This window comes from Astyanax mexicanus, chromosome 3, assembly GCF_023375975.1.
Source record: "Astyanax mexicanus isolate ESR-SI-001 chromosome 3, AstMex3_surface, whole genome shotgun sequence".
NCBI classification, from domain to species: Eukaryota; Metazoa; Chordata; class Actinopteri; order Characiformes; family Acestrorhamphidae; genus Astyanax; species Astyanax mexicanus.
Genome location: NC_064410.1, coordinates 55,732,083 through 55,744,641, shown reverse-complemented (window position 1 = coordinate 55,744,641; position 12,559 = coordinate 55,732,083). Strand labels below are relative to the sequence as shown.

At 34.3% G+C, this 12,559-nt stretch overlaps 1 protein-coding gene across 2 annotated transcripts in view; it reads right to left on the bottom strand.

Annotated features, from left to right (window-relative positions):
- The window catches only part of card11 (caspase recruitment domain family, member 11), a 95,037-nt gene extending 84,890 nt beyond the window's left edge, over positions 1 to 10,147 (bottom strand). For both annotated transcript variants that reach the window (XM_022683380.2, XM_022683381.2), the window contains exon 1: positions 9,991 to 10,147. The gene's annotated coding sequence lies outside the window, so the exon portion shown is untranslated. The remainder of the gene's footprint in view (positions 1 to 9,990) is intronic.
- Positions 10,148 to 12,559: the final 2,412 nt, after the last annotated feature.

The following is a 12,559-nucleotide window of genomic DNA, read 5'->3' as shown; positions in this document are numbered from 1 at the left end:
AAAAAGTTTATGCATCCGCTGTTTGAAGATTTTTACATTTTTTTTTTGCTTTCTTTTATTGTATATGTACAATTGTAGTAGATCTTGAAAGTTATTCAAACTATTTTGGTTAATCTAATTTCAAATCTTTTAATTGCAGCTTTTAATATGAGATCATTAAGATCATATCTACATATAGAAGCTGCCAGAGAGAATCTCAGTAAATACGTTTGTGTTTCTGTCAGAAACCTGTAATTAACTCTTTTATGTGGCAACGATTTACGTATTCTGCATTTTTTGTAAGGTTGAAGGAAGCTGCTTCCTGTCCTCTGTTTTTTTGATCTTCAGTTCATATATGTTTTATTGAGCTGCACAGTTTTGACTCCATCGAAAAGAAATGTAAAATAAACTTTAGTTTGCTTATTTGATATCGGTAAAAGGTGCTGTTGTTTACTATTTTGGCACATTTACAAATAGAAAAATAGCTTAAAATGCTTAAAGAAAATTGAGATTTTTTTTTACAATATTGCCCAGCCCTACTTTATACTTTGGATCAGTTGTACCCCAGCAATTTAAACCTCGCTAACCTTAGGTAGCTAGCTAGGCTAGTTTTATCACCTGTTCAGCACAGTTTTTCTGTAAGTTTTATTCACATGTGACATGAATAACATTAGTTGTTGCTGAAGTAGATTTATAATTGGAGTATCACTGCTGAGTTAAATTTATAATTGAGAGTATCACTTCTGAGGTAAATTAAGAATTATAGTAACATTGCTGAGGTAAATCTCTGATTAGAATAGCACTCCTGAGGTAAATTCATGATTTGAGCAGCACTGGTGTAGTAAATTCATGAGAAGAAAAGAAGCTACTGGAGTAAATTCAAGATTAGAGTAGCCCTTCTAAAGTAAATTTGTAATTAGTGTAGCATTGCTAAGGTAAATTAATAGTTATTATAGCACTGCTGAAGTAAATGCATGATTACAACAGCACTGCTGAGCTAAATGTTTATGATTACAATATCACTGCTGAAGTAAATTAGGTTTAGGTACTTTTTAATGGTTACAATAGCACTGCTGAGGAAAATGTATGATCAGAATAGCACTGCTGAGATATATTTTTATTAGTAGAGAGGCAATGCTTTGTTGGTATGTCTGTCTCTGTTCAATAAATATTTTTAATCATAGTTTTGTAATTTCTTGCTTTTAAATAAAAGCAAAACAAAAATACATGTATAATATATTTAACAAGTAGCTAATTTAATGAAAACCAAGGGGGAAAAGTGGCATAACCACAATATGTTTTGTTAACCTAGATTTTGCCCATTGTAGCAAGGTGTGCTCTTTCAATGAGCAGGTAAACAGTTTTAAAATTAATTTAGAGTATTTAAATAAGTAGAGTTAAGATTAAGTTAGTGAGATGTTGGTTTCAGATCAGTCAGGATGATGTGTAGAAGTCTTTTATAGCAGTCCTATAAAAGAACTACGGTGAATAATTCAGGATGTGAAAGTGTTTTATAAGTATTTATAAAACCCGTCGAGCTGAAACATGCCTCCTCACGCTCATCACCAACAGTGCAGATGAAAAGCTTAAACAACGGCTAAAGAGTCTCTCATGGCTCTATAAAACAGGGTGGAGCTCAGATATCTGGGTTAGCAGGTCATACAGAAGCCTCTGGCCTTGGTTCTGTACAGCACTGTCATGCAAATACCTTGTATCGTCTTTTTGCACCTTTGCCAAGCCACATAACATGCGAGAGTGTGAACACACCCAAGACACATTTAAAATAATGCATTCCACAAAGAAAACTCCTCCCACCAGTAATAACTGCAGCATAAGAAGTGCATTTACATATTCCCTCCTACACATTATTCAGATTTCAGTCTGGCTGACCAGTGTAAACGCATGAAGCTAAAATCTGACTAAAATATGATCCAGATACTAATTACTAGGGGTGGGCAATATTATATCATATACAATATATTGTGACACAGAAATATCATGATATTAAAAATCCATATCGTGATAATAGGGCTGTTCTGTCTTAGAAATAGTCTATTATTTACTGTGAAGCTTTAGGTTTATTTATTGTATAATTGTTTTAGTTTGCAGTTTATATGCATGCACTAAATATTCTGCAAAATTATTTGATGCATTATATTATTTTATGCTATATTATTTATTTTGCCACATTATGATTATTCTGTTATACTATTATACTATATTCCTGAAATGAATTAATTATTTTAGTTTTCCTATATCACCAAGAATATCGTTTTCGCAAAAATACCCTGAAATATCGTGATATTATTTTAGAGCCATATCGCCCACCCCTACTAATTACATGGAGTGACCAGGTGTGAACAGGGCCTGAAACCTCCCCTCATATCCTCGGTATCTGGATTTTATCTGAGTAAAACCAATTCACATAAAAATGCGAGTGTAAACACACCCAATACCCATTTAAAACAGATACAATCAAATCCAATCACTCAAACAACTTCTGGATGTGATCTAAGATGCATAGGAGACACATTATAGTTGTCATGATAGAGCAGGTCTCAGACATGTGTAGATGCAAATCAAAATATAGCCGCAAGCGGCAATCATCGGGTTCAAGCACCAACTTGCACAATGGTGCCTACTGGAGCATTGAATGGTGATGTGTAAGAAGGTCTAATATGATTGGAGATGCCCTGTCACGTTTAGAAATTATCAAGTTTTTCACCTGTTATTAATGTTGAGCAGAGGCCTTTCAACCTGATCAGTGCTTAAATTCACATGTAAATCTAGTGAACTTTGTAGGATATTCATTAAGTGAGTTAGAACTAGTCAAAAGGTGTCTACATGTTATTGGTATTGATCAGGTGGCTTCAACCAGAATGTTCACAAAGTGGTATTCAGATTGACCTTTGAACCTTTGCAGAACAAGCTGAAATGTTTGACCAAACAAGTTTAAATTAACACACAGGAGTGAATGTTCTGATATGACATGTAATTACGAAGTTATTATAAATCTAGTTCTGAATTAAATGGCGCTTCATCAAGCACCAACTAGCACAATGGTGCCTACTAGAGCATAGGATGGTGATGTGTAAGAAGGTCTAACACAATTGGAGACATTCTGTCACATTTAAAATGATCAAAAGTCTTTCACCTGTTATTAATGTTGAGAAGAGGCACAAAGGAGTGAATGTTCTGATATGACATGTAATGTCAAGTTATTCTTAATCTAGTTCTGTATTAAATGGCGCTTCATCAGAGTGATATTGTACAGAGGTCTTTAACATTGTGAGATTACAGCAAATACTGCAGAGTTACAGCAATTTAGGTTAGAAATTCCAAGGACGCACAGATTGCTTGATGCCTGGAGAGTATTGTATGTGAAATTTTCACAAATGTTTTTAATTAACATTTACCTAGAGACTCTACAGTGTGCAGCAAGACTGAAATGGAGGTGATAGGCCAAATATCCAGAGAGTAGTTTCAATATAGCTATTTTCAAACAATTAGCAATTATGAATGAACAAAGCACTTTTTAAACATAGTTGTATTGAGAAATTTGTCAGAGCCACTGTACTAAATATGGCAAAAACAATTAGATGTCAAAATAGTACAGCATGATTGACATATACTCGTTTTTTTGGAACAGCGCCCCCCAGTGGGCGGATTGTTTCAGCACTTTGCAGGTCACTACAGTGTCTCCACCTGAACATAACTGCCAAATATCATCCAGATTGGGCAACATTCAGCCTGCCAAAATGTCTGCTGAATGCTGATTGGCTGATGGTGTTCAGCCATGTTGATTGATTAAGTTGCCCTTTGAACATCCTTTAGAGGCTGTATGATAGATTCTGCATGCAAAGTTTCAACTTGCTAGGTTGCACGGTTGCTGAGAAACAGTGCTCCAAATTTACCTCTTGAAGTGAATGGGGCATATATCCGGAAGGACTAATTTGCATATGGCGGCCATATTGTTTACATATTTCAACTTTTTCTTAATGAATATTGAAGCGCATGCTCTCACGAGTGTTTTGATACCAAACATGCCAGGATTGGTCAAAATTCCTAGGACTAGTTTGCAAAAGTAGGTTTTGCATATTATGCAAATTAGCACAAAATCTATATAGACGGAAGTGCATGGTCCAAATTGGAAAGTTGTTGGTATTGACCCAAGGAATCCATTAGAAAAAGAATTTTGAATGTAGGTCTTATGGTTTTTGAGTTATTGAGAAAATTGTGAAAAATGAATTTCCTTGTTTATAGCGCCACCACCAATCGGTGCCATTTTTGTTGTCCACCGAGATGCACTGATCCTACATCTACCTACCAAGTTTCATTTCTCTATGACTTACGGTTTAGGCTGCACAACTGTTTTTACAGGAGAAAAAGAATAATAATAATAAGAAGAAGAAGAAGAAGAAAAATCTTAGCAAAAACAATAGGGTTCTACGCACCTTCGGTGCTTGAACCCTAAATATACGTAATTAAATAAAGTATAAGACAAAGGGATAGTCAAACAAAGGAAGGACAATACCAAAACAAAAAGTATCACAAAGTCACTTTTTTCCGATTTCAAGCAATCATAATTTCCATTGTAAAAAAAAAAGCAAGAAAAAGATGCTTTAACCAACTTTTTGGACTCTTCATTAAAAACAGTGCATTGCTCACTCTGTAGCAAAAATCAAAAATAATAAAATAATGTAAAACACTACTGCACTACATGTATCCAAAACAAAGTATATAAAGCTAAATAAGCTAAAATTCAACACTAAACGTCTTGGCTGATGGTCTATATTTGGTGTAAGGAGAAGTGGGTGTAAATTTGATTCTTTAGAGGAACCGTTCCTGACAAATTCTAAACCACAGCAGCGAAGTTTGGACTCTGAGATCCTGCAGGGTGCAGTTAATTAACTCCGAGTTCAGAGGGTCGGCAGCTCTAAAATGCCGCTCCTGTACGCGGTCACTGCATCCCTCAGTAACTCTCCGATCCCTGGCCCGCAGACGGCCTCCTGCTTTTTGGGTCAGGGCTCAGGGATTGGGTTAAGGATTCCTCTGAGGCTGGAAGCGTTTCCTGCAGGGCTGGGCTGCAGGAATTCTCTCTGCTTTTATAACAAAAGCTGGATTCTACTGACCCAGACACTTGGGTTTGGTATCGGTGTTCTCCTGAACTCCTGATAAGCCTCATTGTCTTCCACAGTGCCCAGTGTGGCACAGAGTACCTGTGCTGCTGTGTCACTATTGGTAGCAGTGATGGACTTTAGCAGGGGAGTCGTAGTGTAATAATAGTGAAAGAGAGAGAGAGGAAACTCGACACTGTGCAGCAGAGCATGCAGACAGACACCTGAGCTATTTTCACACATTTAACAGCTAACAAACACATCTGTGTACGAGAATAAAAGCACGCTGGGGTCTGTATTCATATTGTAGTCATACAACTTCAGCTTCAACTTTATTTTATTTTATTGGATGCTGTGCAGCAAAAATCCCTGTGCTGCGAACTTTTTTTGTATTTAACCCCTTAAAATGCCCTGTTTGCCAAATTGAGGGCTGTTAAATCTCCTACAGGAAACTTAAAGAAGTTGCCTGTTTTCTCTCTACTCCACTTAATTATTCCAGTATTATTCAGTAACAGGAATTAATCTAAATTCTGCATGTTTGAAAATAGACATAAAAAAATAGAAAACATAATGAAACTAAAGGTTTGAAGGACATTTGCACTGTTTGATTTCTATTCAAAATTTGTATTGATTTTAAAATGTTTAAAGTTCAGAAGTTCAGTGTATGACTTTATTCATTATATTTTAAAATCAGCACATTTACTTAAATATATTTTTTTATTTTCTATTACAGTTACAATTATACTTTTCAGTAGAAGTGTGCCATATTATATCGTACACGATAATATCGGAAACATTTTTTAATATCATGAACAATATTATACCCTGAAATATCGTGCCATATCACCCACCCCTAATTATCACATCAGGGTACTACTTTTATACTGTTTTTAGCAACAAAAAAAAATCCACAGTGTTGTCATTTCTCATAATGTATTTACTAGAGACTAGAGATTATATCTGTCCAGTATAACTTTTGATAAAAGTCATTTTTTAATATCTCAGTTAGGGGTGTGCCATATCATATTGTACGCAGTAATAATCATTGCAGTAGCATGTTCTTGAAATTGTAATTTTTTTAATTCACCAAGAGTATCGTTATCGCAAAAATACCATAAAATATCATGATATTATTTTAGGGCCATATTGCCCACCCCTACTTTTTTAGTAATGTTCCTTATCAAACATGAAAGATTTTTATGTAACACTTGAACAGAAATCCTCAAGATTTAGTGGTGTAATGTCATGCAGACAATTGGCAAAAAGCCTGGTCTTTTAAAGGGGTTAAACAGTAATTTTTACGAATCTGCCACTGCTGATGCATTTTGTCTGTGTGTTGAAACTTAAAAAATCTTTTGAAACAATTTGAATGAATATTGTAATTTTAGGAAAAAATGTCCTTAAAAATCATTGTATAATATTTTTAGAAAACTGCTCAGCTTCTATTAGTTTCTAAATGTGCCAAGCTTCTATTCTGTATCTGTCTGGTACACAACTAAAATAAATCATTTATTCAGGAAGACAGACAGACAGGCAGAGAGACAGACAGACACACGGAGAGACAGATCTCATATCTGAGCTCTTTTTTTGTTAATGCAACCCTAGTCGCTTCACTTTCTTCTCAGCAGCAGTTGCTCTAAGCTGTCGGAGAAGTCGGATCCTTGGTGGATCTGTCTGTAGTTGAGCTAGCTAGACATATGCATAAGCTAGCTTATGCTAAGCTAATGCTAACCAGTGTCTCTCTTCTGATTCAAAGCAGTTAAACATTTGTAGTTATCAGACTGGTGGTTTAACATTCATTTAAATATTGATTTTTAATTGTGTGGTCTTGTGTGGTCTATCTTACACACTGTGCAAGGTGCATCATGATGCTCATTGCTATCTTACACCCCACCAAAAGTCTATTTTTACGCCTTCTGCCTGCATCGTTCGAATAGCAACGTTGTATACGAATATATCTATGCTGATAGGTGTGGTGTTCAGGTAAAATTTCAGGTGCATCGCTATCTTGGCAAAACACAGGTGCGCCACTAACTGATTTAAACCCGACAACAGTCAATCTTCAAACATTCATTGCTATTTTGGCAATGCAGGCATTGAATACTCAATGTGCATACACTCCTGCTACTTACACACACACACACACACACACACACACAAGGACATGCTGCAATATGGAAATCCAACTTTTACATTAAAAATAAACACAGCGTGAACGAGCAGATCAATTTCCTCTGCTGAAAAGCGCAGAAGCACTGCGCCATTAGAATAGCAATGCGCCAGAGGAAAATCAAAGCACATCTGGTTTTTAAAGGGAATGCAAAGTGACAATTTGATTCTGATCTGATTTATTTCACATTACGCCCAAAACCACAACCATTATTAATTAGGAGAATTAGTACACACCTTTTGCATTTTTCAAGATGTGCAAGGTGTACTTTTCCCATCGTTACGATAGCAAAGACACACTGAAATGCCCAAAATCAAGCTGCATGTTGTGCGGTTGACGTCTTGCCTATAGGTCACTAAAATAGAGCCACGTGTGAGCAAACTGAACTTTTTGTTTGGTCATTTTTTGGTTTGGAAAAACATTAAAATAGACCCATCTGTGCTGTGTGTTGTACCATATACAGCAGTAATATTTTGAGACGATAGGAAAGTATGAATAAATGGATTTCGCCCCACCTCTAACTGTAATAAATACATGCAGCTCAGACATGAAACACAAAACTATCAGACTTATGACTAATGTAAAGGCCTAAAAACTTACTGGTGATATAAGGCATTATCAGAATATGAGCAAATATGACATAGAAACATGATTCATGGTGTGTCAACATGCACAATTAATACTGGTTTCAAACACCGCAGACATGTTTCCTGTGAAGAATGCATTTAGATGACTCTTGCAGAGCTCTCCCGTCATCTCCATTGTTTGATGCTTCAATTGTTCAAACAGTTTCTTATAAATATTGACCAGAAACATGATGGGAACAATCTCTGGATAAATGTAGTTTTGTAGTCTAAATAGTCTGTGATTTGTGAGGCTAAATGACTTTGAGAGAGCAGATTTTGAGCAAATATGACAATGAAAATAATGTGATATGATGTGATATGATACAGATTACAATTCAATATAATGTGATACTGTGAATGATGTGATGTTTTGTGATATTTTAGGAAAACATAGTAGTATATGGATTAAACAAATTATCAAATTTTGATCCAATCAGATCAATGGGATCTGAAAACAGCACTAAAACAAAGAGTTTAATCAGAGTTTAAAATACATAATAAAGTAAACCTCTGTCTTCCACCAATCTTTACCATGTAAAATATATATTTATAAAATGTGTTGCAAAGTTGCAGTGTTGCAAAACATATTATCACAATATGCTACCCGTGATAAAGATGAAATCATGATACTTTGAATCTGTGATACTCAATATATTGCAAGACAATTCTCTATAACTATGAAACTTCACAGCATCTGTGTCATTGAAGAGAATAAAATATTCATAAATAAGAAAATACCAGGAATTCTGGATTTATAGGTGGCACATATGATAAAATAGAAAATATAGTGCATACTTTAGCTTACTCTTGTCTCTTTAAACCATATTCACTTCAACTCTTCCAATTGTAGCACTATTCCAATATTGTAAAAAAAAAAAAAAAAAAAAAAAAAAAAAACATGAACTGCCATAAATTAGAAAATATGAAAATAATATGAAAAAGTTCTGCAGGTAGAACACAACCTCAACACAACTACTTCACAAAAATCTTTTCAAATTGTGCAGCATAATCTTTCTGAAAAAAAAAAACAATAATTATTAAAAGAAGAATACACTAAATAAACAATTGTGTCCACAATAGTAATAAACAATAGAGCCCTAAAAATACCGTACCAGTCAAAAGTTGGGACAAACCTTCTCATTCAGTGTGGCTATAAAGGAACACATAAGAAATCATGTAGTAACTTAAAAGTGTTAAACAAACATTTAGATGGCTTATATCTTGGGACTTAGCTTGTTAACTTGTGGTTTCTGATGCTGGTAACTAGGGGTGGGCGATATGGCTCTAAAATAATATCAAGATATTTCAGGGTATTTTTGCGATAACGATATACTTGGCGATATAGGAAAACTAAAATAATTCATTAATTTCAGGAATATAGTATAATAGTATAACAGTATAATCATAATGTGGCAAAATAAATAATATAGCATAAAATAATATAATGCAGCAAAAAATATTGCAGAATATTCAGTGCATGCATATAAACTGCAACTAAAACAATTATACAATAAATACACCTAAAGCTTCACAGTAAATAATAGACTACTTGTAAGACAGAACAGCCCTATTATCACGATATGGATTTTTAATATCATGGTATATCTGTGTCACGATATATTGTATACAATATAATATTGCCCACCCCTACTGGTTACTCTGATTAACTACTACAACATTTGGTGTTTGGTTTACACCACAGAAGATTGTGTAAATTTAAGTCTTTTAGGGGAACTGAAAAAGCACCTATCTTCAAGTCAATCTCAACTCAACTCAAATTCAAACACTCAAAACTCAAAACTGCTCCAACAAGTACTTCAACTCAAAACCCAGCCTCACACACACAAACTTCCAGATCTTCTTAAAGAGCCTAATAACTCGACTAGGACTTCAATTAACTCAATACTTCTCAACTTAACTCAAGTCATCTCAGTTGCACTCAGCTGTGCTCCAGCAGGTGCAGTTTTTAAGGTTCTCAGGGTTTGAGTTGCGTCGCTGCGCAGCGATGCGCGAGCGCTTCGTCCTCCGTCAACTTCTACCAAACTTGTCCACACAGCTCTCTGCTCTAAACCAGTTCTAAAACCAGCCCAGAACTCACCTGTAGAAGATCCGCTCCCACAACTCAGCACCCAGCACACATTCCGGCCCACGAACCCAGAGGAAGGAGAGGTAAAATCTCAGCCTGGAGCTCAGCTCAGTTCCTCCACTTACACAAACCTTACACCTGACCCACACACACTCAGAGACAGCCGGCCCGCCCACACACAGGGGGCGGGGCTACAGGAGAGTCTACTCAAATACATTAACCCTGTAGAGAGAGATGCTCTATAAACATTACAGTTTCTGGATCAGTTTCTCTGATTTTGCTATTTATAGGTATATGTTTGAGTAAAATGAACATTGTTGTTTTATTCTATAAACTACAGACAACATTTCTCCCAAATTCCAAATAAAAATATCGTCATTTAGAGCATTTATTTATTATAAAATGAGAAATGGCTGAAATAACAAAAAATAAAACGCAGAGCTTTTAGATTTTAAATAATGCAAAGAAAACAAGTTTATATTTATAAAGTTAAAAAGTAAAGTTAATAACAGTTTTTTATGCATCTTGGCATGTTCTCCTCCACCAGTCTTACACACTGCTTTTGGTTAATTTTATGCCACTCACTCCTGGTGCAAAAAAATAAGCAGTTCAGCTTGGTTTGATGGCTTGTGATCATTCGTCTTCCTCTTGATTATATTCCAGAGGTTTGGTAAATTTGGTAAAATCATTGAAAACCCAAAAATCAGTGTCTCAGAAAATTAGAATATTGGTACTTTTGGTACTTTTGGCAGTGTGGGCAGTGTGCCAAGTCCTGCTGGAAAATGAAATCCTCGTTTCTATAAAAATTCTCAGCAGAGGGAGGCATGGAGTGCTGTAAGATTCAAGTTTAGATCACGGGGATTAATGTGGAGGACATTTTTTTACGGTTTACTACATAATTCTATATGTGTCTCTTAATTGTTTTCCTGGATTTAATATGAATCTACAATTTAGAAAATAAATGAATTTAGGAACAATTAATTAAGGTGTGTCCAAATGTTTGACTTGTACTTTAAATTTAAAAGTATTATTATTAATAGTAGGAATATTCACTGTAAATATTTCTTGATAATGTTACAGTAAGTTACATACACACATAACATAAAAGAAGTGTATAATTACAGCATATTACTGTATAATAATAGTAATAATAGTAATTTCCTGTTACCAAATGACACCTTTTTTGGGGTATTTTGTAGCATAAATTAATAAATTATAATGCTGTTATTATTTTTTTCAATAAATAAATTATAGTTAACCTTATACTGCAAAGAATTTAATTGTAAATGAACAGTAAAAAAGCTGTTAACAGAAACACTGCAAAGGTAGTGCCTTTCATTTCTCAGCCACCATAAAATCACACTCTACAGTGCAGAAAATGACAACTGGCACTTATTATTATTATTATTATTATATATATATATTTTTTTTTCGAAAAATCTGAAGTTTTATTGTCACATATTCAAATACCATCAATTCATGCAATACTTTTTCTTTCTTTTTCTTTTCTTTTTTCCAACAACCCTTATTTTTTCATACAAAGAGCATTTAAATACAAAGAGAAAGCATAAACATTTAAAAACAGTTTTGTTTGTATATATAAAAGTCCATGCTTTGGTTTAAAAAGTCCACATGTTTACAATTAACTGGATAAATAAATATATAAAATACAATAAAAAAAAGAATCAATAAAAACACAAGTTGTGTGAATCAAATGGTTTTACAGAAAAAAAAAAGATTTTGTTTTGGCACAGGTATTGGTTACAGTGTTTACTATAAAGATAAAACTGTGCAAAAGTACCATTTTAACATTATACTACACTGTATTGAGATCTGAGCACTATGTTTATATTCTTATTTTAGTTTATATCGTACTGTCATACATTTTTTTTATTGTATCAACAACATGTTTTATTAGGCATATCGAGGATGTCATCTGTTCTTAAAGAACACTGAGCCAGCTGTGCATTTTATTACAGAGAGTGTAAAAAAAACATGTTATGATGCAATAAAACACTGTACTTTGCATGAGAGAGTATTTGAATAGCAGAATAAGATAAAATAAGATAAGCCTTTATTATTTAATCCCACAGCAGGGAAATCTGCAATGTTACAGCAGAGCACAGAAGACACAACTATATATATATATATATATATATATATATATATAGTTATAAAGTATAAAGTAAGTGTTTATTAGTTCAGTAAAACACTAACTTAGCATTACAATAAATACAAACAGCAATTTTACAAAAAGCAGAGCTTTTACAGCCCTGTTTTTCTTAAAACATCTTCTAATCTCTTCTCCTCACCTGAGTTTAATCGAGTTATTTCTAGTTCTCATCATGTTAATCAACACCTGGTTTGGTAAATTGGTAAATGTGGTAAATCAGGTGAGCTGCTGACGGAACGGAACATAATATACACATGCTGGCTGAGGAGCATCCAGGTGAAATCTGGAATCTCTACACTTTATTCTTCAGCTGGACTCACAGGATATAACATATTTAGTTTTACTGTATTTATGTTTATTTGCAACTGTTTAAATTAAATGTGGTGCTTTGTTCAGGTAAAATCACTC